This window comes from Macaca nemestrina, chromosome 3, assembly GCF_043159975.1.
Source record: "Macaca nemestrina isolate mMacNem1 chromosome 3, mMacNem.hap1, whole genome shotgun sequence".
Taxonomy (NCBI): Eukaryota; Metazoa; Chordata; class Mammalia; order Primates; family Cercopithecidae; genus Macaca; species Macaca nemestrina.
The window spans coordinates 128,194,446-128,221,979 of NC_092127.1; the positions used below are offsets into that span (position 1 = coordinate 128,194,446).

The 27,534-nt window shown below is 35.3% G+C and overlaps 1 pseudogene; it reads left to right on the top strand.

Moving 5' to 3' along the window:
• Positions 1 to 507: 507 nt before the first annotated feature.
• LOC112423434 (arf-GAP with GTPase, ANK repeat and PH domain-containing protein 1 pseudogene) lies at positions 508 to 27,404 on the top strand (annotated as a pseudogene).
• The last annotated feature ends 130 nt before the right edge of the window (positions 27,405 to 27,534 follow it).

Consider the following 27,534-nt stretch of genomic DNA (forward strand, 5'->3'; position numbering starts at 1 on the left):
TCAGCCAGTGTGATGGCAGCAGCCACTCCAGCTGGCCTGCTGCTGCCATCAATAGTATATAGAGGATTCAGTACTCTTTGCAGTTTTAGGAATCCACTGTGGGTCTTGAAACACATACCCTGAGGATAGGGGAAGATTGCTGTAAATTCAATTATTTATTGTTAGCTGGTTATATTATTATTTTTCTTCTCTCTTTCTCCTAACCTCTCTCTCTTTTTCCTCCTGACTCCCTCTCTTTTTTCCTCCCTTCCCTCCTCCCTCCTCCCACTTCTTTCTTTCTTTCATTTATAATACTGTGAATGGCACAGCAGTTATTTCTTTCTCTGATATTGTGAGTGGCACCGCAGCTAGCCCTGACATCTGTCTTCTCCCTTTCTTTCTCCCCTATCTTGGCAATACTAGTTGTGGAAGAATAATGGATATAAATCATGTGAATAGCCCTGACCACTAATCAGCTGTGATGGTTACTTTTAGATGTCAACTTGACTGAATTTACAGATACTTAGAATGGCTGATGAGGCATTGTTTCTAGGTGTGTTCATGAGAGTGTTTTGGGAGATTGACAAGCAATTTCATGGACTGAGTGGGGAAAATCTGCCCCAATATGGGAGGGCATCAATCAGCTGGAGAACCAGACAGAACAAAAAGGTGGAAAAATGGTAAATTCTCTCTCTCTCTCTCTCTGTCTCCCTTACAGTGCTAGATGCCTTCTTCTGCTGTTCTTGCACATCAGAACTCCAGATTCTTCAGTCTTTGGATTCTGGCACTTGCATCAGCAGCCTCTAAGGGCTCTCAAGCTTTGAACTTCGGACTGAGAGTTAGATCACCAGCTTTCTTGGTTCTCAGGCTTTCCAAGCTGGAGTGAACAACACTATGGGCTTCTCTAGTTCTCTAACTTGCATATATCCTGTTGAGGGACTTCTCAGCCTCCAATATCATAAGAACCAATTCTACTAATAAACACCCTTTCATATAGCTATACCATCTATGTGTATATCTATAACTATTTATATATTCATTGGTTCTGTTCCTCAGAAAACTCTAATACAGCAGGAGAGGTAGTGGCCACCTTTCTCAGTCCAGAATTTCCAATTTCTAAGAGTTTCTATCAATGATGGCAGAGAAAAAAACACATACTACAATGTAATTTGCAACTACACCTCATGGCTTATTATATAACATTGACATTAATCAATTAGCAGGAAAAGCACTAAGTGAGCTCTGTGAGCAAGAACTCTCAAACAACCACATTGTAAATGGTTTCCTTATTCTTGTAGCATAGTTTTCACCCTTGGTACAGTCCTTTGGCTGTGCTACAATCATCTCAAAATTTTTCTGCCAAAAATTCCCCTGAGGTGTAGATACTGGGACTATATTTAGCCTCATTACTAATTATTCTTTACATGTGTTTTTATTATGACTTTTATTCTTTGCATGTATTTTTATTATAACTTTATGCCATAAATTAAATTTCCGTATTTCAAATTTGATTGATAAGTTTAACTCTATCTTGTTAGCTTTCAACCATCTTCTTTTTATTTATTAATTAATTTATTTATTTATTTTTATTATTATTATACTTTAAGTTCTAGGGTACATGTGCATAACGTGCAGGTTTGTTACATATGTATACTTGTGCCATGTTGCTGTGCTGCACCCATCAACTCATCAGCACCCATCAACTCGTCATTTACATCAGGTATAACTCCCAATGCAATCCCTCCCTCCTCCCCCCTCCCCATGATAGGCCCCGGTGTGTGATGTTCCCCTTCCCGAGTCCAAGTGATCTCATTGTTCAGTTCCCACCTATGAGTGACAACATGCGGTGTTTGGTTTTCTGTTCTTGTGATAGTTTGCTGAGAATGATGGTTTCCAGCTGCATCCATGTCTCTACAAAGGACACAAACTCATCCTTTTTGATGGCTGCATAGTATTCCATGGTGTATATGTGCCACATTTTCTTAATCCAGTCTGTCACTAATGAACATTTGGGTTGATTCCAAGTCTTTGCTATTGTGAATAGTGCCGCAATAAAGATACGTGTGCATGTGTCTTTGTAGCAGCATGATCTATAATCCTTTGGGTATATACCCAGTAATGGGATGGCTGGGTCATATGGTACATCTAGTTCTAGATCCTTGAGGAATCGCCATACTGTTTTCCATAATGGTTGAACTAGTTTACAATCCCACCAACAGTGTAAAAGTGTTCCTATTCCTCCACATCCTCTCCAGCACCCGTTGTTTCCTGACTTTTTAATGATCGCCATTCTAAATGGTGTGAGATGGTATCTCATTGTGGTTTTGATTTGCATTTCTCTGATGGCCAGTGATGATGAGCATTTTTTCATGTGTCTGTTGGCTGTATGAATGTCTTCTTTTGAGAAATGTCTCTTCATATCCTTTGCCCACTTTTTGATGGGGTTGTTTGTTTTTTTCTTGTAAATTTGTTTGAGTTCTTTGTAGGTTCTGGATATTAGCCCTTTGCCAGATGAGTAGATTGCAAAAATTTTCTCCCATTCTGTAGGTTGCCTGTTCACTCTGATGGTAGTTTCTTTTGCTGTGCAGAAGCTCTTTAGTTTAATGAGATCCCATTTGTCAATTTTGGCTTTTGCTGCCGTTGCTTTTGGTGTTTTAGATGTGAAGTCTTTGCCCATGCCTATGTCCTGAATGGTACTACCTAGGTTTTCCTCTAGGGTTTTTATGGTATTAGGTCTAACATTTAAGTCTCTAATCCATCTTGAATTAATTTTCGTATAAGGAGTAAGGAAAGGATCCAGTTTCAGCTTTCTACTTACGGCTAGCCAATTTTCCCAGCACCATTTATTAAATAGGGAATCCTTTCCCCATTTCTTGTTTCTCTCAGGTTTGTCAAAGATCAGATGGCTGTAGATGTGTAGTATTATTTCTGAGGACTCGATTCTGTTCCATTGGTCTATATCTCTGTTTTGGTACCAGTACCATGCTGTTTTGGTTACTGTAGCCTTGTAGTATAGTTTGAAGTCAGGTAGCGTGATGCCTCCAGCTTTGTTCTTTTGACTTAGGATTGTCTTGGAGGTGCGGGCTCTTTTTTGGTTCCATATGAACTTTAAAGCAGTTTTTTCCAATTCTGTGAAGAAACTCATTGGTAGCTTGATGGGGATGGCATTGAATCTATAAATTACCTTGGGCAGTATGGCCATTTTCACGATATTGATTCTTCCTATCCATGAGCATGGTATGTTCTTCCATTTGTTTGTGTCCTCTTTTATTTCACTGAGCAGTGGTTTGTAGTTCTCCTTGAAGAGGTCCTTTACATCCCTTGTAAGTTGGATTCTTAGGTGTTTTATTCTCTTTGAAGCAATTGTGAATGGAAGTTCATTCCTGATTTGGCTCTCTGTTTGTCTGTTGCTGGTGTATAAGAATGCTTGTGATTTTTGCACATTAATTTTGTATCCTGAGACTTTGCTGAAGTTGCTTATCAGCTTAAGGAGATTTTGGGCTGAGACAATGGGGTTTTCTAAATATACAATCATGTCATCTGCAAAGAGGGACAATTTGACTACTTCTTTTCCTAACTGGGTATTCAACCATCTTCTTTACTTCCCTTAATCATGCCTTAAACAATGCACATCTTTCCTTACATCTGCTTCTTTTCTCTTTCTGTTCTCTCCTGCTCTCACTCATTTGCCTTCTTTTGTACTTTTTCCCCCTCTCCGTAAGATCTGTATCTTTTTATATCTGACTGACATTAATAGATTCCTATAAATCTGTAATTTAACTATTTTCATTTATACCACTAATATTAACGTATTTCTTTTCTTCTATTCAGTGAATTTGCTTTTGCTCTTTAAATTTCACTCTCAACAATTGCCTGGGAATAAAATCTTTTATTCACATGAATAACTCTGTGAAGGAGTATGAAACCTATGGAGATCTTTGATGCAAATTGCCAATTTTACTCAAAAAAGGACAGCATAGTGGTCAACAGCATTGCTTCCAGGCCATGGTAACTGTGTTGGAATCCTGAGTTCTCTAGTTGTTAGACATGTGACTTAAGGAAATTATCCATTTCTTCTAGATTTTCCAGTTTATTTGCGTAGAGGTGTTTATAGTATTCTCTGATGGTAGTTTGTATTTCTGTGGGGTCGGCGGTGATATCCCCTTTATCATTTTTTATTGCGTCGATTTGATTCTTCTCTCTTTTCTTCTTTATTAGTCTTGCTAGCGGTCTGTCAATTTTGTTGATCTTTTCAAAAAACCAACTCCTGGATTCATTGATTTTTTGGAGGGTTTTTTGTGTCTCTATCTCCTTCAGTTCTGCTCTGCTCTTAGTTATTTCTTGCCTTCTGCTAGCTTTCGAATGTGTTTGCTCTTGCTTCTCTAGTTCTTTTAATTGCGATGTTAGAGTGTCAATTTTAGATCTTTCCTGCTTTCTCTTGTGGGCATTTAGTGCTATAAATTTCCCTCTACACACTGCTTTAAATGTGTCCCAGAGAATCTGGTATATTGTATCTTTGTTCTCATTGGTTTCAAAGAACATCTTTATTTCTGCCTTCATTTCGTTATGTACCCAGTAGTCATTCAGGAGCAGGTTATTCAGTTTCCATGTAGTTGAGCGGTTTTGATTGAGTTTCTTAGTCCTGAGTTCTAGTTTGATTGCACTGTGGTCTGAGAGACAGTTTGTTATAATTTCTGTTCTTGTACATTTGCTGAGGAGTGCTTTACTTCCAATTATGTGGTCAAGTTTGGAGTAAGTACGATGTGGTGCTGAGAAGAATGTATATTCTGTTGATTTGGGGTGGAGAGTTCTATAGATGTCTATTAGGTCTGCTTGCTGCAGAGATGAGTTCAATTCCTGTATATTCTTGTTAACGTTCTGTCTCATTGATCTGTCTAATGTTGACAGTGGAGTGTTGAAGTCTCCCGTTATTAATGTATGGGAGACTAAGTCTCTTTGTAAGTCTCTAAGGACTTGCTTTATGAATCTGGGTACTCCTGTATTGGGTGCATATATATTTAGGATAGTTAGCTCTTCCTGTTGAATTGATCCCTTTACCATTATGTAATGGCCTTCTTTGTCTCTTTTGATCTTTGATGGTTTAAAGTCTGTTTTATCAGAGACTAGTATTGCAACCCTTGCTTTTTTTTGTTCTCCATTTGCTTGGTAAATCTTCCTCCATCCCTTTATTTTGAGCCTATGTGTGTCTCTGCATGTGAGATGGGCCACCTGAATACAGCAGACTGATGGGTCTTGACTCTTTATCCAGTTTGCCAGTCTGTGTCTTTTAATTGGAGCATTTAGTCCATTTACATTTAAGGTTAATATTGTTATGTGTGAACTTGATCCTGCCATTATGATATTAACTGGTTATTTTGCTTGTTAGTTGATGCAGTTTCTTCCTAGCTTCGATGGTCTTTACATTTTGGCATGTTTTTGCAATGGCTGGTACCGGTTGTTCCTTTCCATGTTTAGTGCTTCCTTCAGGGTCTCTTGTAAGGCAGGCCTAGTGGTGACAAAATCTCTAAGCATTTGCTTATCTGTAAAGGATTTTATTTCTCCTTCACTTATGAAACTTTGTTTGGCTGGATATGAAATTCTGGGTTTAAAATTCTTTTTTTTAAGAATGTTGAATATTGGCCCCCACTCTCTTCTGGCTTGTAGAGTTTCTGCTAAGAGATCTGCTGTTAGTCTGATGGGCTTCCCTTTGTGGGTAACCCGACCTTTCTCTCTGGCTGCCCTTAAGACTTTTTCCTTCATTTCAACTTTGGTGAATCTGGCAATTATGTGTCTTGGAGTTGCTCTTCTCGAGGAGTATCTTGGTGGCATTCTCTGTATTACCTGGATTTGAATGTTTGCCTGTCCTACTAGGTTGGGGAAGTTCTCCTGGATGATATCCTGAAGAGTGTTTTCCAACTTGGTTCCATTTTCCCCCTCACTTTCAGACACCCCTATCAGACGTAGATTTTGTCTTTATACATAATCCCACACTTCTTGCAGGCTTTGTTCATTTCTTTTTCTTCTTTTTTCTTTTGGTTTCTCTTCTCACTTCATTTCATTCTTTTCATCCTCAATCACTGATACTCTTTCTTCCAGTTGATCGAGTCAGTTACTGAAGCTTGTGCATTTGTCACGTATTTCTCGTGTCATGGTTTTCATCTCTTTCATTTTGTTTATGACCTTCCCTACATTAATTACTCTAGCCATCAATTCTTCCACTTTGTTTTCAAGATTTTTAGTTTCTTTGCGCTGGGTACGTAATTCCTCCTTTAGCTCTGAGAAGTTTGATGGAGTGAAGCCTTCTTCTCTCATCTCGTCAGTCATTCTCCGTCCAGCTTTGACCCGTTGCTGGCGATGAGCTGCGCTCCTTTGCCGGGGGAGATGAGCTCTTAGTTTTTGAATTTCCAGCTTTTCTGCCCTGCTTTTTCCCCATCTTTGTGGTTTTATCTGCCTCTGGTCTTTGATGATGATGACGTACTGATGGGGTTTTGGTGTAGGTGTCCTTCCTGTTTGATAGTTTTCCTTCTAACAGTCAGGACCCTCAGCTGTAGGTCTGTTGGGTAATTTCCTGGACACTTACACTCTTCCAAGACCAAACCAGGAAGAAGTTGAATCCCTGAATAGACCAATAGCAGGCTCTGAAATTGAGGCAATAATTAATAGCCTACTAACCAAAAAAAGTCCAGGACCAGATGGATTCACAGCTGAATTCTACCAGAGGTACAAGGAAGAGCTGGTAACATTCCTTCTGAAACTATTCCAATCAATAGAAAAAGAGGGAATCCTCCCTAACTCATTTTATGAGGCCAACATCATCCTGATACCAAAACCTGGCAGAGACACAACAAAAAAAGAGAATTTTAGACCAATATCCCTGATGAACATCGATGCAAAAATCCTCAATAAAATACTGGCAAACCGGATTCAGCAACACATCAAAAAGCTTATCCACCATGATCAAGTGGGCTTCATCCCTGGGATGCAAGGCTGGTTCAACATTCGCAAATCAATAAACATAATCCAGCATATAAACAGAACCAAAGACAAGAACCACATGATTATCTCAATAGATGCAGAAAAGGCTTTTGACAAAATTCAACAGCCCTTCATGCTAAAAACACTCAATAAATTCGGTATTGATGGAACGTACCTCAAAATAATAAGAGCTATTTATGACAAACCCACAGCCAATATCATACTGAATGGGCAAAAACTGGAAAAATTCCCTTTGAAAACTGGCACAAGACAGGGATGCCCTCTCTCACCACTCCTATTCAACATAGTGTTGGAAGTTCTGGCTAGGGCAATCAGGCAAGAGAAAGAAATCAAGGGTATTCCGTTAGGAAAAGAAGAAGTCAAATTGTCCCTGTTTGCAGATGACATGATTGTATATTTAGAAAACCCCATTGTCCTAGCCCAAAACCTCCTTAAGCTGATAAGCAACTTCAGCAAAGTCTCAGGATACAAAATTAATGTGCAAAAATCACAAGCATTCGTATACACCAGTAACAGACAAACAGAGAGCCAAATCATGAATGAACTTCCATTCACAATTGCTTCAAAGAGAATAAAATACCTAAGAATCCAACTTACAAGGGATGTAAAGGACCTCTTCAAGGAGAACTACAAACCACTGCTCAGTGAAATAAAAGAGGACACAAACAAATGGAAGAACATACCATGCTCATGGATAGGAAGAATCAATATCGTGAAAATGGCCATACTGCCCAAGGTAATTTATAGATTCAATGCCATCCCCATCAAGCTACCAATGAGTTTCTTCACAGAATTGGAAAAAACTGCTTTAAAGTTCATATGGAACCAAAAAAGAGCCCGCACCTCCAAGACAATCCTAAGTCAAAAGAACAAAGCTGGAGGCATCACACTACCTGACTTCAAACTATACTACAAGGCTACAGTAACCAAAACAGCATGGTACTGGTACCAAAACAGAGATATAGACCAATGGAACAGAATCGAGTCCTCAGAAATAATACTACACATCCACAGCCATCTGATCTTTGACAAACCTGAGAGAAACAAGAAATGGGGAAAGGATTCCCTATTTAATAAATGTTGCTGGGAAAATTGGCTAGCCATAAGTAGAAAGCTGAAACTGGATCCTTTCCTTACTCCTTATACGAAAATTAATTCAAGATGGATTAGAGACTTAAATGTTAGACCTAATACCATAAAAACCCTAGAGGAAAACCTAGGTAGTACCATTCAGGACATAGGCATGGGCAAAGACTTCACATCTAAAACACCAAAAGCAACAGCAGCAAAAGCCAAAATTGACAAATGGGATCTCATTAAACTAAAGAGCTTCTGCACAGCAAAAGAAACTACCATCAGAGTGAACAGGCAACCTACAGAATGGGAGAAAATTTTTGCAATCTACTCATCTGGCAAAGGGCTAATATCCAGAACCTACAAAGAACTCAAACAAATTTACAAGAAAAAAACAAACAACCCCATCAAAAAGTGGGCAAAGGATATGAACAGACATTTCTCAAAAGAAGACATTCATACAGCCAACAGACACATGAAAAAATGCTCATCATCACTGGCCATCAGAGAAATGCAAATCAAAACCACAATGAGATACCATCTCACACCATTTAGAATGGCAATCATTAAAAAGTCAGGAAACAACAGGTGCTGGAGAGGATGTGGAGGAATAGGAACACTTTTACACTGTTGGTGGGATTGTAAACTAGTTCAACCATTATGGAAAACAGTATGGCGATTCCTCAAGGATCTAGAACTAGATGTACCATATGACCCAGCCATCCCATTACTGGGTATATACCCAAAGGATTATAGATCATGCTGCTACAAAGACACATGCACACGTATCTTTATTGCGGCACTATTCACAATAGCAAAGACTTGGAATCAACCCAAATGTTCATTAGTGACAGACTGGATTAAGAAAATGTGGCACATATACACCATGGAATACTATGCTGCCATCAAAAAGGATGAGTTTGTGTCCTTTGTAGAGACATGGATGCAGCTGGAAACCATCATTCTCAGCAAACTATCACAAGAACAGAAAACCAAACACCGCATGTTCTCACTCATAGATGGGAACTGAACAATGAGATCACTTGGACTCGGGAAGGGGAACATCACACACCGGGGCCTATCATGGGGAGGGGGGAGGGATTGCATTGGGAGTTATACCTGATGTAAATGACGAGTTGATGGGTGCTGACGAGTTGATGGGTGCAGCACAGCAACATGGCACAAGTATACATATGTAACAAACCTGCACGTTATGCACATGTAACCTAGAACTTAAAGTATAATAATAATAAAAAAAAAAAAAAAGAAAAAAAAGAAATGTGACTTAAGGAAAGTTACTGAACTTTTCTAACAGTCAATTTTCCCATCTTTAAAATATGAGTAATATTAGAAGCCACCACATACAGTTGCTGTTAAGATGATATGAATTGATACATGTAACTATTTAGAACAATGCCCAGCATAAATTTGAGTGGTTATTATTACAACTTCCGTTTCTGAGCCAATATCTGCTTATTATTTCAATAATAGTTAATTATTTCATGTACTTTCCTACAATGCTTATCTCTTAACAAAGTATTTCTAAATTTCCAAAAAAAAAAAAAAACTTCTTTTTTAAAATTTATTTTTCGAAGAAAAGTGTTAACAGCAGCCCTGTAATCTCTTCCGTCCCTGAGACAGATAAACACCAGGGAATAAATAGCCTAGAGAAGATCTACTTATAAACAAGCTGATGACTTCAACCCATTTCATAAACATGTTAATGCTTCTTATTAGGGGAAAGATACTAGAGTCCTCATATATAAAATATTTTGAGAAAGATATACCTAGTCATTCTAGACTCCTCATTGTAAATAATTCTGAACTTCGTGGATTCATTAAACATGGCTAATTAGAGAACAGAAGCGTCATTGTAGAAGCCAGCTTCTATTTAAGTAATCAACAGGGTATAAGTCATAACTGTTCAGAAAAGAAAATGACTTCTTTTTCTAACCAGTATTTATCCTTATCTTCTCATAATCCTCACTGCTAATCTAAAACCAAAATGTTTTCCCAATGTGAGTAAATAGAGGTGACTTTAAAAGCTGCATTTAAAGATTGCAGAATACAACAAGAGAAATCCCTCATGTGTACATGATATTTGTTTGACTCTTTTGAATCACTAGATATGGTATATGTTGATATATGGTGTGTGTTTGTGTCTGTATATGTTTGTGTGTGCATATGTGTGTATGTTTATATATTTATATAAGTCGATAATATAAATATAAAATAATATATGTAATAAATATATGAAAATTTATATTTTATGAGTTTATATACAATTATATATGATTACATATATACCTATAGAATCATATATAAATATATAAAAATTGACTAAGTCTGATATGGCAATTCAACCTTTTGTGATAAATGTGTATTTGTTTGTGTTTTAGTTCTTTGTTATTTGTAAACATTCTATAATAAGCTGTCAGTGAACATCTTCACATTTTTATTTAATTAAAAATTAATTATTTTAGGTTAACTAGATATTTCTATATTTATGGCTATGACTTATCATTCTATATTTAAATTAGTAAATATCAGGAATTTGATTGTGTGTGATCTAAAGTAGACTTCACCTATAAAGCATTTGTGATTTCTACTTACCATAAAATATGGTAAGTTTAATATGTCTTTGTGACTACCATTCTCTCAAATCAAGTGTTCTAATCATAATTCATGTAACATTAATACATTGTACTGATTTCTGAGTTATCTTCACGTTGCCATCATTTTGAACATTTCTTTCTTGTTTTTGTTTTTCTATTTTTCATGGTATGTCAATATAAATTTAACCATATTTTTGTAGCTTTGTCTCATTTGAAAGCAACTCATTGTCTTAGTTTTATATAAGTGATTTTGTTTTTCCTTTGGCATCATGACATCTTTCTGTCCCTGCTCTCTGAATATAGATACAAAAAAACTGATACAGGTCAAACTGAGAGGGGCTTCCAAGGATGATGCAGGATTCTGGGAAAATCCATCTGAGTACAGTACAGGAAACAATGAGTTAATTCCAAATATGACACCCTTAAAAGCATTACATAAATAGAGGCAACTAAAAAGTAATTAACATGAGTCAAAAGTAGATGCATTATGTAGACAAATATAGCTATGTCTAAATCATGCAAGACAAAAAAGGCTTGCATGAATATCAGGGAGCAGTCTAAAATATATCAAGAGATGAAAAAAGTGTTCTCTTTCCTGATTTCTGATTCAGCACCCACTATACACAGAAGATCATGGTTTTTGTCTTTGAATGACAAAAAAGTGATCTCTTTCTTCTCTAGGCTTCTGATGTACTGTAACTTTCACAATATAAATCACTCATTTTTATGTATCAGTAACATTTACCTAATTTTTCTCTCGCCTTTAAATGACCATAAAATTTATACTGGTGAAAGTTATTTCAGTGATTTTTAAGAAACACAATTTTATCCTGTCATTCCAAAACATGATTTTAACTGTACTTCCCATTTTTCACCTTTATAATCTAAAAGAATAGTTGTTGCATAGTAGGTGGGACCTCATTCATATCAATAGTTGCGCTTTGCTTTACAAAGTTGCCTGCTCCTATATTGCCATATTTTCTTTATCAATATTCTATTTGGACACGTGATTAATTTGTCTCACCATGTTTATGGAGTTAATAAAACTGCTTAAAATCTATCACTGATGTTAACTTCTTATTTAAGTCATCCAGCACCTGTTACTAACCACTTTCTCCCAAAATATGTTACATTTTACCAAATTTGTTGTTTTCTTCCATATTTTGTGCTATTTTAAACTAGTGTATATTCTTGAACCAAAACAATGATGAAAAATATTGATCAAGTGTTCTTTAGATTTTTTCTTTCAACTGTTTAAAGATTTACATATATCTGTGTTTTCTCTAGAATTCTTAACTGAAAATCTTGTATATCCAAAGTAAAGGACCTATAGCTACTTCTATCCTTAATTGACACTTCTTCCTGAGAAATGGTTGAGTCACAAATACATATGCTTTTCAGGAAGTACAGTTTTATTTCAACCAAGTCCTTGTGAGATATTTCTAGTCCTTCTGAGAATACAAGTCTTTATGAAACAGAACATATGTTCCATTTTGCAGCCTATCCCACTGTCTTGGTAGTTGTAATATTTTCTGCAGATTTATTTTCTTCCAAGCCACCTGGTGTATTTTCCAAATAGTTGCACACATATATAGAATGTTTCAATAGCTATGTAATACAAAATATTATAAATATACGTGTGTATTAAGGAATTTTATTAAAACGACTTTTTTTTTTTTAAACGTGGTGTTCTCTGAAAGTGGGCAAAAGTTAATTTGCAGATTTTAGTTGTTATCTAAACACATTTGAAACCAGTGTCATTCTCACTTGAAGCGAAAGTGTGAAATGGTAAAATGCTAAAACTAAAAAGAGTACTTTTTAGTTCTCAAGAGTAGTAGATGAGCTTAAGTATCCAAAAAACAAGCCAAATGAATAAGCTTATGAATGATAATAATCTAAATTCAGGAATCAAATTTACTTATCTTTGTTTTACCCTCATAACTTCCTTCAGTGTCATGTCCATAGGAGGTTAGTAACAAACGCTATTGGGTAACTGATTAAATAAAGGAAAGCATAATATATCAAAACATATGACTTATCTTTCTGCATATATACATATACACACATATGTATGTATATGTAAATATATATGCATGTAAAACAAACTCATGGCTGCTAACATATATACATATGCAAGAGTGTGTGTGTAGAAGTCTCCCCTTATCTGTGACACTGCTTTCTGTAGCTTCAGTCACCTGCAGTCAGCCATGGTGAAAAATAAGTGAGTATACTACAATAAGATATTTTGACACAGAAATAAAGAAATCACATTTAAATAACTTTTATAACAGCAAGCCATATTTTCTAAATTTTATTATTAGTTGTTCATCTTTTACTATGCTTAATTCATAAATTAAAACTTATCATCATTATGGGAAAACATATATATAAGATTTGGTAGTATTCATAGTATCAGGAATCCACAGGGGGTTTTGGAACATCTCCCTCATATATCAGGGGAAGCTATTTTATAGTGAGTGTGAGAGAGAATCTCACATTACATTAAGGATTATATCATCATAAAAAAATAAGTATGAGAAACATACTGAAAAACTGAAAACCTACACATCCATGACATGTATATAGGCTGAATGCTTACCAAGATGTATACGATGAATATCTTGCCATTAATGGATTCCCTGTCTAGTTTTATAGACTCCAGAAGAACACACACACACACACACACGCCCACACACACATACACTCAATCTCTCTCCTGTTTTGTTGAGTGAAAATATCTTCTCAAAAGAAGATATTGATGGAAAGCTTAATAAGTCATTCTATCCTAAGGCTAAATGACAATAAATGAACAATTTGACAACTTCAAAAATGCAAAGTCGATGAAAGAATCCGATCTCAACCAATGTTGAAACGAAAGCTATTGGAGACCTTGTTATGCTTAGAAATATATGTATATCCAAGCACTATCTCGCCTCTCAAGATGTGAGCAAAATGCTTCTCTTTATAGAATATCAATCCAGACCACGTTCCCATTGACAGCGTGAATCTAAAGTAATACTGGAGATTTATTAAGTTCCCAAAGTCCATCACTCCATCAGTCCATCACTCCCTTCCCCTGTGAAGGGAACTTATGAGGTTAGATTCTCTTCAAGTTCATCTTAGTTGTTGTGATACTTTTGTCAGCATTACAGCTAGAAATCGCATTGAAACATCTTATTATTGATTTTTTGATAGATAATAATGATATTTTCATGAATTTTACTGAATATAGATAATATTTATTGCCTCTCTATAGTGTTTGCAACAGAAGTGCTGAAGGCACTGTGACACTTTGGTAAAAGGGATGACAGAAAAAGGTTACATGATGACCAGTGTCTCTGACAGTTCTTTAACAGAAGTAACTGTCTAATAGCAAGGCTGATATCCAACAGCTGCTATGATGAGGAAGGCCAGACTCTTGAAAGAATGTATAGCTTCTCTCCAGTGCCTCTCAGGTCTAATAGCACTACACACTCCTATATGACAATTCTGAATGGACAGCTTATATGTAATTGATATATTCAGGGTGGTAGATTTTAAGTTTTGATAGCTTCCGTAAAGCAATAGTTGTATTTTATTCAAAGTATCTTCTAAAATATGATTATTGTATCACTTAATAACTGAAAATGTGAAAGCATTTACATATATGTATGTTTACATATTTAGATTAGTATAACTTAAGTATAAATAATAGAAGTTGAGGTTCTGTTTAAAGAAGTATATTTAACATTTTTATATGTCATAATATGTTTCTCTACCAGATAGTTGGACTTTACCAGATAAGGACTTTCAAATTCACAAGAATGTTAAAAGGAGGATTGGATCAAATTTTTGAAGAGTCTCTCAAGCTACTTGGTAAAAAAAAAAATGTTATCTATACTTTAAATGTTTAGTTATCTAAAGACGAGTGTGATAATCTTTTTCATATTTTACTGGGTATTTGTAATTACTTTTCTATTAACAACCTGCTAATGATATTTGGATAGTTTTCTGTTGGGTTATTATATTTATTTATTTATTTATTTATTTATTTATTTATTTATTTTTGAGATGGAGTTTCACTCTCCTTGCCCAGGCTGGAGTGCAATGGTGTGATCTTGGCTCACTGCATTCTTCACCTCACGGGTTCAAGAGATTCTCTTGCCTCTGCCTTCCAAGTAGTTTGGATTACAGGTGACCACCACCATGCCCGGCTAATTTTTGTATTTTTAGTAGAGACAGGATTTCACCATGTTGTCCAGGCTGGTCTCGAATTCCTGAACCTCAAGTGATCCACCCGCCTCGGCCTCCCAAAGTGCTAAGATTACAGGCATGAGCCACCGCGCCTGGCCTTAAGTTTTTTATAATAGCTAGAAAACTAGAAACTTCTCAGTCTACCTCTCCATAACTACTTGCTGAAGAGACAAGAAAAAAAAAAACACCACACACAGAGGAGCACACAGAAGACAACCATGCCAACTTTTCTTGGGTCAGAGGTCTAAAAAAGACATTGTTTTGAGATTAAAATCCCAGAAGTTTAATCCTTAAAGGAAATAAAGAAACAATGATAGTAAAAGGAATAAGAGATACTGATAATTGTATTTTTTTGTTTGTATATCCCATTAATGAATAGTTTCAAAGGATTAGGCGAGAAAAAATAGAGATGGTTCTTTCACTTCATCAGAACTGCATAGGATATATGATCATTAGATTCTAGGAGTCTTAATGGATGCTATGTCTGTTCTCCAATTACGAGCACTAAAAATAGAATATTTCACACACTTTCCAGAAGAAAAGCCAAGGGAAACTCATGTGATCTCTCTGTTGGCCAATAATAAATCATGATATTATAAACACCTTCTTATTCAGGAAAAAAACAGATACATAATAAAATATTCAAACTATATAGCAAAACTATAGAACAGAGTTTTGGGCGTTAGTGTAAAGCAATCAAATTTGCATCCTCAATATATTCCCAAAGCTATGTGGAGCAGAGTGAGACTAGCATACATATGGGAAAACCTTCCAGAACAATATTATGGTAGTCCAAGCAAAAAAAAAAAAAAAAAAAAAATTGAGGTTCTTAAAGGTAGACTGAAAAATATGGGCTTTTTAAAGATGGAATTAGCAATACCTGGTATTTGAAAGGATCTTGAGTGGTAAAGAAAAGGGAAGCATCATAGATGATACTGATGATATTCCAGGATGAACTAGTAACTAGGTGGATTGGATTGAGATAGGGAACCGTGAAAAAGAAGGGGGATTTCTGTGTTGGCATTGTTCTGAGGTAGGAAGAAGATTACAAAATCAGTTTTCGACAAGATTTCAAGTTTTGTGTGAGACAGAGATCTGGGTATATAACTTGACATCAAAAGAATGTTGTGAATTGTTTATATAAATTACTAAATAATAGTCATATGTCACTGATAGTATGGGACTAAAAATGATCACTGAAAAAAACAGTGTAGGGTGAGAAGGACCAGTGATTAAGCGCTTCAGAGAAACAGTAACACTGAAGCAGTAAATAGAAAGAAGGAGCCAAGAAAGAGACTGTATTAGTTTGTTCATGTTGCAGTAATAAAATGCCATAAGGTCGGAGCTTGTAAACAACAGAAATTTATTCCTCACAGTTCTGAAGGCTGAAAAGTCCAAGATCAAGGTGCCAATAGACTCAATGTCTGGTGAGGGCCAACTTTCTAGTTCATTGATTACCATCTTCTTGCTGTGTCTTCAAATGGTGAAATGGATGAGGGAGTTCTCTGAGGGCTCTTTTATATGGGCACTAATGCCACTCATGAGGGATCTGCTCTCATGACCTCATCACCTCCAATGACTCCACTTCCTAATGCCATCAAATTAGGGGTTAAGATTTCAGCAGTTAATTTTTTGGAGAATGTGAACATTCAATCTGTAGCAGGACCTAGAAGAAGTTGAGAAGTTATTTGAAGAAACAACAGAAAAAACATGAAGTTCGAGTGTTACACAAGCCAAGAAAAGATAACTTTCAAGGAAAGATAATATTGTCAACCTAAAACAAAACAAAATGATTCTGAAAATTTGATTAGAATAATTGAAAATACGTACTTTTGTTGAGAATTATATAATCATTTTTAAGTTTAGTAGAAACTTCTTGAAATTCTTGTTATTGGTACATGCATCAAGCTAGTGAAATAATGCCTAAATACTTTATGAAGAAAATAATGTGTATCACAAGTAACTTATTTTGCAGTTAGGACAATTTAAAATATTTTAGATATGCCAGAAACAGTAAAACAGCATCTATGCAACATGTTTGAAAATGACTGTAATACTGGTGCTAAAAGCAACAGATAATACTGGTGCTAAAAGCAACAGATAGATTAATGGAACAATTAATGGAACAATCTATCTGTTCCAATTAATGGAACAATACACACAGAGACCCGAAATAATCTCTAGGATCTTTAATATCTCAATACCTAATAAAGGAAGCATCACTAATGAATAAAAAGCCATGCATTCCTTCAAAAATGTAGACATCAATTTTGACTATCTAAAAAAATTTAACTCAACATATTATAAGATCGATTCAGGAGAATTAAATATTTATTCATACAATTACTATAATTAAATACATTGGAAAAATTTAAGTAATTGCTTACCCAACTTAAAAAAATCACAACTGGACACTGAAAAATATTTCCAACTGATTTCATGCATTTGCTATTTTTTCAAAAATTTTATAAGAAAATTTCAAGAAAATTATAATTATACATAATTAAGAGATAAATCAAATATTAACTAACAAATTGGAACAGTATATCAAAAAGTAATATTTCATGACCAAGTACCTTTTATCTCAGAAATACAAAGATCATTCAACATACAACATACTTCCATGTAATTTATTGTTAGTATATCAAAGACCAAAAACGTACTGTTACCTCAATAGATATAAAAAAAATTTGTAATAAAGTTATCCAACAATATGAAAACATACTTGTAAACTAAGTAATGAAAAGATTTGAGTAAACTCCAAATCAAAAATCATAAGGCAGAAAACTATTATGATAATGGCAAATTAAGAATCTTAATATTCAATAAATATCATAAAATACAAAGAAAATTAAAAGAACGCAAGTTTTAAAAGATATTTCCAATGTTTATAATAAACAAGGAAGCTAAAGAAACTCCTGAAAATTGGCACAACAAAGGGAAGCTGTGGGAGAAGACTCTCAATGGAAAAATAAACAAAGATATAAACAGATTCACAGATAGGGACAACCAAAAGGCAAATAACCATGGAAAGACATAGTCAAACTCATTAGAAATTAGAGAAATGAGAGAAAACAAAAGCAGAACATAACTTTGCTTCTGAAAATTAACAAAAATAAAAAATCTGATAAGTGTAGGCAGATATTTGGTATTCAGGAATTTTGTCTACTAAAGTTGGAAGTGTATATTAGTGTGTTCATTATGGAGAACAATCCAGCAATATTTAGCCAAATTAGATACAAATGTATTCTTTGTTTCAGATTTTCTTGCTGGTATTTATAGAAGCCTAGGAAATTCTCACACATATCCATAGAGATAAACATACAATGAAGTTCACCTCATTGTTTGAGGCTGTGAGATATTGGAGGCAATCTGTGTGACCTTAATTGGGGAAATGGATAAGTAAAATATGTTGAATGTATATTAAGGAATACTATGCAGAATTTAGAATCTACTTAATTATAATGTATAATACTATGCAGAAATTAGAATCTACTTAATTATGATAGAAACTACATTTAGAGTGCTGTGTGAACACAAGGAATTAATAAACTCACGTTTATAGTGTGATTCCCCTAAAGTTACAAAAAAATACATACACTGTATTTGTTTTATGTACATATATATCACACAGCATATAACATAAATACATATATACATGATACATATCAGAATGGCTTCCTTTGTAGAATTGAGAAGTTAGAGTGAAAGATTAGAAATATATTGGAATAAAGCCATATTACATACACCAATGTTACCATATTGTAAAGAACCAGATTTATTAACTTAATTCTCTCTACCTGAAATTTTTTCTCTCTCTAACTGATTTAGTTTAGAGGAGATTAAAAGTTCTAAAGAATATCACTGATACATGTGACTTCATAAAAATGTATATACAGTCAAAAAGCAGATAGACAAATGACAAACTGAAAATACACTTTGTAGTAAATATGACAGGCATAGATTTAAACGTATTGACATGTAAGTTTTACACATCAATCAATACATACATAGTTTCTTTAAATTATATGTAATCACCTTTTCACAAAAACATAAAGGCCAATAAACATATGAATAATATTCAATCTAATTCAGTCATGCAAATTTTTTAAACTATGTGTTTTTTCTTCTAACCAAGGAATAAGAAAATACAACGGTTTTATAGTATGGAATGCTCCTTAAATGATGGCTGAAAAAGAAATTAATAAGTCTATATGAAAGTTTTGGCATGACTTATGTCAAGCACAAGTGCCCAAAATGATGAGCAAAAGTGAAGACTTCTTATCTGTCAATAGTGTGACGATAAAATTTTGTGACATGAAAAACTAGAAAAAAAACAAAGCAAAAAGTTCTCATTTCACTTATGTCAAAATACTAAGAGCCATCTAAGTCACAGCCAACGTCACACGGAGTGGGCAAATGCTGATAGCTTTCTTCTTAAGAATTAGAATAAGACAAAGATTCCCACTCTTACCATTCCTATTTAACATAGTACTGTAATTCCTATCCAGAGCAGACAGGCAGGAGAAAGAAATAAAAACCATCAAAATGGGAAAAGAATAAGTCAAACTATCTCTTCTTGCTGACAATATGATTCTATATCTAGAAAACCCTAAAGACTATGCCAAAGGGCAGTAATAAATAACTTCAATAAAGTTTTGGGATAAAAAATTAATAAACAAAATGTACAAAAGTCAGTACATTCTGTGAACCAGGAATGTTTAGGCTGAGAGCAAAATCAAGAACCAAATCCTAATTACAGTAGCCACACACACCACGAAAAAAAACCACCTGGGAATAAATGTAACCAAAAAGGTGAAGATCTCTACAAAGAGTACCACAAAACACAATTGAAAGAAATCATAGATGACACAAAAAAAAGGAAAAATATTTTATGCTCTTGGGTCAGAATAATTAATATTGTTAAAATCGTTATACCATATACCTCAATGTGCAGATTCAATGCTATTCATATCAAAATACCAATGTCAAACTACCAGCGTCATTTCAATAGATTTAGAAAAGACTATTTTATAATTTAGATGGAACCAAAGAAGAGCCCGAATAGCCAAAGCCATCTTAAACATAAAGAACAAAATGGGAGGCATCACATTACCTGAGTTCAAACTATATTATAAGGTTACAATAACCCAAACGGCATGAAACTGGTACAAAAAAGACACAGAAACCAATGGGACTGGATGGAGAAGTCAGAAATGAAGCCTCATGTCTACAACCAACTGATCTTTGACAAAATTCACAAAAATAAGCAATGTGGAAAGGACCCTCTATTTAAAAAGTAATTATTATTAAATTATTTATTAAATAGGGTTTACTGGGTTTACTGGGTTAACTGGCTAGCTATATTCAGAAGAATGAAACTGAACTCTGACCTTTTACCTTATACAAAAATTAACTCAAGATCAATTAAAGGTTTAAATATAAATTCTCAAACTACAAATTCTAGAATAAAACCCAGAAACAGCATTCTGGACATTGGTCTTGGGGAATAATTTATGACTAAGTTCTCAAAAGTGATTGCAACGAAAAGGAAATTGACAAGTGGGATTTAAGTCAACTAAAGAGCTTCTGCACATCCAGAAAAACCTAACGACAGAGTAATGTAAAATCTACAGAATGGGAGAAAGTATTCACAAACTATTCATTTGAAAAAAGTCTAATATCCAGATTCTATAAGGAATTTAACTCAACAAGCAAAAAACAACCCCATTAAAAAGTGGGCAAGATACACTAACAGACACTTCTCACAGGAAGACTTACAAGCAACCAACAAGCATATGAAAAAACGCTCAACATCACTAATATCACTAATCATCAGAGAAATGCAAGTCAAAACCACAATGCAATACCATCTCACACCAGTCAGAATGGTGATTATTAAAAACAAACAAACAAACAAAACAGATGCTGACAATGATGTGGAGAAAAAAGGAAGCTTGTACACAGTTGGTGGGAATGTAAATTGGTTCAGACATTGTGGAAAATAGTTTGAAGATTTATCAAAGAACTTAAAATAAAACTACTGTCCAACCCAGTAATCCTATTACTGGGTATATATCCAAAAGAAAATAAACTATTCTACCAAAAAGACACATGCACCTGTATGTTCGTCACAGCACTATTCACAAAAACAAAGGCATGGAATCAACCTAGGTGTTCATCAATGGTGGATTGGATAAAGAAAATCTGGTACATATACATCATCAAATATTACACAATTAAAAAAATGAAATCATGTTCTTTGCAGTAATATGGTTGCAGCTAGAGGCCATTCTCTTCAGTGAATTAATATAGGTACAAAAAATCAAATACTGCATATCTCACTTATAAGTAGGGACTAAATATTACATTCTCCTAGACATAACAATAGCAACAATAGAGAGTGGGGATAAATAAAAAAAACTAAAGGGGTAAATGAGGAGGTGGGTAAAAGTTAAAAAAAAAAGCTAACTATTGGGTACTATGCTCAGAACCTGGGTGAAAGAATCAATCGTACCACGAACCTCAGCACGACACAGTATACCCGTGAAACAAACCTGCAATGTACCACCTGAATCTTAAATTAAAACGTTGAAATTAAAAATAAAATAAGTCCTCATTTTTCTTCAACTAAACAATGGAGGTTGTTAAATAAACTTTTTAAAATAAGGAGTCTGAAATTTTATAAAATAATCAATCTTGAATTATTCCCCACTTTTGTCTAGATACAAAAAAAAAATCAGCATTTAAACAAAAACAAAATACAACATTTGTTTTATTTTCCCGGTTATTTGTTTGTTTATTCATACCAAATACTAAGAAGTATTTTATCTGAGTGGTATTGATGTCTGATTTTTATTTGTGTCTTTAACATTTCTTGATTATGTAAATTTTCCACTATGCACACAAATCACATTTATATTCACAAATATATTTAGGATAATATTTTGAGAAAATTCAACCCACAAATGCCCATTAAATGAAGAATGCACCTAACTTTAACCCTCGTAGTTTTCTAGTGTTCAGATTTGAAACATTTCATTTTTATTCATGGTGTTTGTTGGGTAGACTGGGGAGAATCTCCAGAACCCAAGAATCTGGTGAAATAAAGTGAGGTAATTAAGAGCTATGTCTGTAGTTATAAATCATCCGAGAAGTAACATCATTTGAAATGAACAACAAAAACAGACCTGTAAAATACTGTCTTTAATATATGTAGGGTAATATGGAACTTGGAAAATTCTATTCAAAATCATTTTAAGATAATTTTACTTTCCCCAGACATTTGTGAAGTCCTTCTGACACTTTTGGAGACAGTCAGGTACAAAGTAAATCTTTGAGCAAATCATGTATTTTAAGAATATTCAGAAAATTAAAGTGTATTGCTGTGGCATGTTAAGTAAACCAATCATGTGATCAGAGGGTTGGAACTTTCAGCCTCACCCCTCAACCTCCAGGGAGGTGGGAAGGGCTGCAGGTTAAGCTGATCGCCAATGGTCAATGATATAATCAATCATGCCAATCTAATGAATCCTCCATAAAAACCCAAAAGGAGAACTTTCTGGATAGCTGAACTCACAGAGGTCCCTGGAGGATAGCAGCACTTGAGAGGGCACAGAAGCTCCACAACCCTTCCCCCTATCTCACTTAGGCATCTCTTCCATCTGGCTATTATCTGTATGCTTTGAAATATGCTTCATAATAAAAGGATAAACTTAAGAAAACTGTCCATTTATTTTTTAATTTGGAATTTTAAAATATTATTAAACAGTACTATAATACTTTGGGACATTAAAAATAACAGAAGAATCAAAGTTTTGCTAATAAGGGACAAGAGTATTGAGTGACAGGCAATTTAAAAACCAAAATGATTCTCTCTTTTCACATAGCTGTCACAGCTTCACCACCAAGAAAACTGTCACATTTTTAGAGAAGCCCCTAATTTCGAAAGAATTTCTGCCAACTTCTTTCACTGTGTTTTATTTCACCTGACAACAGTGTTTACCTCATGTGATAGGAACAGTTTCATAGCAATAATTAAGAAAATGTAATGAACAGAGGTTGGTAGCAAAACACTTTATTATTGATTTTTGCTTATAGCTTTTCACTGTGTAGATAGATTATAAATTCAAAATATTATTGGCTGGCATTTATAAATAAAATAGAATCTCATATAAAAATTATAATAGCTAGTAAGTACTAGCTCATAAATAAAATTACTTATATTTTTCAATGAAATGTATTCCTTAATTATGAAAATCACAAACCTGAATTTAGCACGCTAAATATCTTCAGGTGCAATTTTTATTTGAGTCATCATTCTGCTTTCTTCAACTACATGTTTCTGTTACGTGTTGTTTCACCTTCCTTCTATAAATATATAGCACAGCCTATATTTCCATGGCAACAGTGTTCTGTTCCGCCAGTTATCAGGAAAGAAAATAAATGGGAATGTGTTCCCTGTGGTAAATGGTTAGCTGAACTAAAACTATCAACCATGGTTGGGACATTTACTGGTATATATTCTATGCCATGTGATCATGGAAAATCTGAGTTTATCAAAACAACAGAAATTTTGTATATTTACCTGAGAACTTTATCATATCAAATTGCATTTTGGAAGATCAAGCAGTCAAAAATATGCTACTTACCTGTATTAGATCAGAATATCTCACTATTCATTATACAATGAGTTTGTGGTATACTAATAAATTTACATGTTTAAAAATGTTTCATGAAGACATTTGTAAATGCTTATTTAAATAATGTAAATCATGACTGACTGAAGAACTTAGAATATTTTCAAAAAATGTGAAGTCTGGGGTTTTATCCCACTTGCAAGCTAACGAGTTAACTTACCACGGTTTCATGGATGTTGACAAAAGTCATACAAGTCCTGGGTCAAAGATAAATTATTTTATTATTCATGGCCCACCAGGCAGCATGAGCATCGGCATATTTTTGATAATTGTCTTCGCTCTTACGTTTCACAGAAGCAACGTGAATATGCCCAGAGGCAGCCAGTACATGCAGCAGGTTGCATTACAATAGAAGAGCCCTAAGTTTAGGAAACCCAAATTTCTTATAATGGACAGTAAGCATGCTTTTTCTTTATTGAAGAAGTATTATGTTGAATAGCATGTATGCCTTACATTTGCTCCAGAGGAAGATAGTATATCTATTTCCCAAGCTGTTCACTATAATAATGTATTTGAAAAGGTAGTCCAGATTAAAGACCATCTTGTGTCTCCACTCAGAAGATGTTCAGAAATACAATAGTCAATGGAGAATTGTCTCCTAACAGTCCTTCAATATGCTTATTTCCATTGTAAATCTTTAAGGAGTAGGAGGATATTCTAAATCTAATTTGCATATCAAAACCATGTGTGTGTGTGTGTGTGTGTGTGTGTGTGTGTGTGTGTGTGTGTATGATGTGTGAAATATCTCTTAGTAAGAGGATGTAGAAATCAAGAAAAAGTTGAAGTAAAATGTTTTCAGTGCTGGATATTTTGAAACAACTTAACATTCCCCTACCGTTGCATTCTTAATTATTTTAATGTATAATGGGTAATAGGAGCTTTTCACTCAATTTAGTGAAAATATTTATTTAGGTATAATGGCCTATATTTGAATACCATCTCCAATACTAACCGTTTAGATGTGAAGAAAAAAGAAAGAGGAAAACTCTCTGGACTCTAGGCTTTTTTTCCTGTGAAATTTTACCTAATGAATTCAGTTCTTTAACTAAATGAAATAATGCATGTAAATAACTTAATGTTTGCCTAGTAAATACATATTTTCTATATAATTAAATATATCATATTAATTTCTATATTATAATATGAGTAATTATGAAATAAACCTGAACATTAAATTAATATAGGAGTTTTAAAGTAAGGGTAAAGTAAAAACTGAATTAAATATTTGTGCATGCCCAGAGGCACAGACATATATACATGTAAGACAATATTCATTAGAAAATGTCAAACAGGGACCTAGAAGAATGTTGTCACCAAGATGGCAAAGTACCAGCCCTTAACCCCACCCCATAAGAACAAATATAGACTGCTATCCAAATATCTAAATAGTCCAGAGAGGGCTCAAGGATCCATTAAAATCTGCAGCAACACAGTAGAGTTAAAAACTAGAGAATATCTACATAGAAAGGATTGCGGGTGAGATTCACATACCTTAGACACCAGGAGAAAGCTAGGAGCAAAGAAGAAAGACAAAAGCTATTGGTATCAGTCCCGCTCCACAAAGGACACTGGCATCTTTTGCCATGAAGGTAACCAACAGTCATTTCTACCAGAAAACCCCAGAGATAGAGATATGGCTGCATAAGTCCTCGCCTACTCAAGGAGTGGCCACCGTTGAGCTGCTTTGAGAAAACCTCTCCCAAACCCATGAGTCCTCTAGCCTTGGAGCCATGGCTACAATGAGAGTGCCCACACTATCAAACTAGGTTCTGTGTCTGTGGTTAACCAACCTATCTCTCAGACACCAGGGCCATTGTCATAGCAAGATAGTTTGCACAATGTGTTCCGGAGAGAAGTTCTTGCTGCATGTGTCAAACTCTAGGCACCAGCTCAGTTGCCACTAAAACTAGTTACTGCCTGGACACCAGACCCTTTCTAATACTGCTCATGCCTGAGTTCCTGTTCTCGGCTCCCGCATTACTTCACAAACATCCATGTTTTGCATACTGCTACCAATGCAGTAGGAGGGATGCCTGTGTCTTGACGTCAGTGCCAATACAGACCTGGCTCTCCAGAGTTATAGTCTTCCATGCATTCCTATACTTCAGGCCTCAGCTGTGTGGCTACTCAATGGACACCACTCATCAAAGACACCAGGTGCTACTGCCACCAGAAGTGAACCCGTAAGTGAGATCCAATGCCAAGAGGGGCCACATCAGTCACAACTTTCCCAGTGGGAGAATAATTGATTGGGAGGATGTTAGAAGCCACTGCCACTAAATACCCCCACAACCCTTGCTGCCACTGAAGACATCCACAGCATTGATGCCTGAAGATCCCTGCAATCTTCATCAACACCAACCTCAACTGACAGAGCTACACACAGACTACACCTGTGTCCACACAGGTGCCAGAGCACCACAACATATCTAGCAAGTGCCGTTGCATCCATCCACGCCAAAGAGGAAGGTCTTTCCTTGGAAAAACTAGCCTGTAAAATGTCGGACATCAAAATAAGGCAACAAAAATCCACGAAGAAAACACACACACACACACACACACACACAAAGAAACATAACACCACCAAAATAACACAATAATTCCCAGTATCTGACTCCAAAGAAATGACACTATACAAACTGCCTGACAAATGTTTAAATAATTGTTTTTAAAAACACAACAAACTTTTAAAAAATGCCGATAGATTCAACAAAATTACAAGAACAAAAAGTTCTAAGATTAGAAATTAAGAAGATTTTTTATATATAAATATATAATATATTATCTTATATATATAGATGGATGGATGGATAGATAGATTAGATAGATAGATATTTCCTGAATTTCTGGAACAAACAGAAATTCTGGAAATAAAAAAAAAAAACAGAATGAAGTGAAAATGTAAAATAGAGTGTTAAAGGTAGAAACCTGTTTCCAGTTTGTTAAAGAATATAAACTGGTACTTCCTATCACACTAGTACCTGATGGGCACATATGTCCAGGTGGAGTCTCCTGAAGGTGGCAATTTTAAGAAAGAGATTGATGTTGACTTCTAGGGCTATCTGCTGCTCATTAGAGATGAAGAGGGGCTCCTAGAAGGCATAGTTTGCATGCAGGTGGATGTTGTTATGTTTTTCCGCACCTTGGAGAATGAGGTAAGTTTGCAGACTGTTTACCACTACTACAGTTGAATGGCCAGCTATCGGAACACAAGGGAGATTCTTCTAGTTCTGATGGGAACCCAGGATGCCATAAGTTCCACTAACCCAAAGGTCATTGATGACACCAGGGTGAGGAAGCCCTCTAATGACCTAAAGTGGTGCATGTACTATGAGATGTGTACTACACACGGGCTAAAAGTGGAGAGGGTCTTCCAGGACATTGACCAGAAGATTGTTGTCACAAGGAGCTATTTCTTCTCTGTCCCATCAACTCCCAGCACCGGCCAGAAGGAACTTTGGCTTGATGTTCCTTCCACTGCCAACAAACCTATGCCTAATCATAAGCAGTCCAAGTGCCAGTCCAACCTTTTCACCTCTTGAATACGGAGTGACCCAGAAAGAGAGAAAAAAAGGCCTGGGGAGTCATGTGGACAGCATGGGGAGCAGCAGAGCCATCCCAGTTAAACAGGACTTGCCCTTCTTTGTCTTTGCACTGAGAGCCAGCACTTACCTCAAGCCTGCTATAGCCTGTGCCCATTATCCTCCCACTGGCCAGGGCTGAGGGGTGGTCAGACCAGCCTGCATTGTGCTCAAAGCACACAATCATCCCAGCTTTCCAGGCCTTAATCAATAGGCAGTGGGAGTGAACTCCAGATTGGCTGATTGCTAGCAGATTGCCACTGTTTGTCCTGACTTCAGTGCATCTCTGATAGACCTTTGACACCTTCCAACAAAGAGTTCATGGGAGGAAGAACTGTAGAAATGGAGAGATCCTCA